This window comes from Peromyscus eremicus, chromosome 8a (genome assembly GCF_949786415.1).
Source record: "Peromyscus eremicus chromosome 8a, PerEre_H2_v1, whole genome shotgun sequence".
Classification (NCBI taxonomy): domain Eukaryota; kingdom Metazoa; phylum Chordata; class Mammalia; order Rodentia; family Cricetidae; genus Peromyscus; species Peromyscus eremicus.
In genome coordinates, this window is record NC_081423.1 from 32,049,958 (window position 1) to 32,051,875 (window position 1,918).

Here is a 1,918-nt window from a genome sequence, read left to right on the forward strand (position 1 = left end):
AAGTGTGACTCTGGCGTGGAGACAGAGGCCACCCTAAGTGATTAAAGCTAAAAGCACAGCAACCAAATGACCACACTGTGCCACTCCAGCCAAAATGCAGGTTAGAGCTCACCACTAGGAAACAGGGTAAGAGCAGAGAGGGAGAGTCGGCAAAATGCCTGCCCTGCGATCTTCATTCGTGCCTAGCTCATGAAAGTTAGGGAAGTGCTCGCTTCAGCAGCACATATACTAACATTGGAACCATACAGAGAAGATTAGCATGGCCCCTACGCAAGGATGACACGCAAATTCGTGAAGCGATCCATATTTTGTTGAGAGATGAACAAACTTCCTTCAAAAAAAAGAAAGTAAGTAAGTCAGGCGAAAGCTGAGGACCTTTTCCAGACTGAAAGAAACTGGAGAGACAGGAAATCTGGATCCTATGCATGAACAGGACCCTCAGCAATGGAGAACATCACTGAAACAATTGATGTTATCTCTGTATGGTTGCTGTGCTTTGCATTTGAAATATCCCCCATAGTCTCACACATATGACTACTTGGTTTCCAGCTCTTGGACTTGTTTTGGAAGGTCATGGAAATTATAAGAGGTGGAGCCCCACTTAAGGAAGTGGGTCACTGAAGACAGACCGGGAGATCTTATAGCCCAGCCCCACCCACTGCCTCTGTTTCCTTTTCCACCACGATGTGAGGAGGTGAAGAGTCCCAGCTTCACACTCCTGTCACCATGCTGACTGTGTCCTCTCAAACTGTGAGCCAAAATAAGCCCACCCTCCCCCTTCAAGCCCCATCCTTGTTAGGTATTTGATCAAAGCAACAGAAAGGCAATGTCACGTGACCCCTAGCACTTGGGGACTTGATGTTGTTTCCAAGACCAAGGAGTACAGCTCCATGCTGTGGTGTTTACCATGCGTAAGACATCTGGCTTTGGTCCCCAGCACTGTTTGTGCTGAAAGCTTCTTTTCTTTAGATGCCATCTCCGTTTTTCTTGAAGTAGGTGACCTCTTTTTGATAATGGCATATATGAGATATACTTCTATTTTTCCAAGAAAAAAATAAAAACTACTTTTCTAAGAAAAAGCCTAAGTATAATGAAGAATGGCACTTGGCACTAGAAATATTTCTTTGGTAAAAATAAAGTCATTAAATATTTAAGCAAGTCAAGGTTGAGAATTCGGGCTTTTATATGTAAAGATGCACAACTTCACTCATAGTTCAGAAAACATAAATCAAAACCAGAACATAGCAGCCTTTTTCTTTTGGGCCACCAACCAGCTCCCAAATCATGACACACAGACTAATGAGTTTTGAGTGCTTGGCTAGCTTAGGCAAGTTTCTGGCTAGCTCTTTTAACTTAATCTGTTTCTCCTAATCTACCTTTTGCCTCGGGGCTTTTTACCTTATCTTACTTTCTTGCTGTCTCTATGTCTGGCTGGCTGATAGTTGACTGGCTCCTGGCCCTGGGAGTGTCCCTCATTCTCTCTTTCTCTCGTTCCTCCTCTCTTCTTTTGAGCCTAGATTTCTCCTCCTATTTATTCTCTATACCTGACAGTCCCGCCTATCCTTTCTCCTACCTAGCTATTGGCCGTTCAGCTTTTGTTTAGACCAATCAGGTGCCTTAGGCAGACAAGGTGGAAACAGATGTAACACATCTTTTCATAATTAAACAAATGCAGCATAAACAAGAGTAATACACCTTTACACGGTTAAAGTAATATTCTGCAGCATAAATAAATGTAACACATCTTTGTCCAGTTAAGGTAATACTCCACAACACCAGAATGAGGTATTGCTCTGCTGCATCACGATGGCTAGAACAGAAACACATGGACAGCAAGTGCTGGGAAACACATGGAGGAGGCGGGTACTCTGTGCATTGCTGATGGGAATGCAAATAGAGCAACTAGCGTGGAAAACAT

At 43.5% G+C, this 1,918-nt stretch overlaps 1 non-coding gene across 1 annotated transcript; it reads left to right on the plus strand.

The window, feature by feature from the left end:
• The first annotated feature begins 204 nt into the window (after positions 1–204).
• LOC131918205 (U6 spliceosomal RNA) lies at positions 205–311 on the plus strand. Its single transcript, XR_009380930.1, has one exon. It is a non-coding gene; the product is annotated as a U6 spliceosomal RNA (small nuclear RNA).
• The last annotated feature ends 1,607 nt before the right edge of the window (positions 312–1,918 follow it).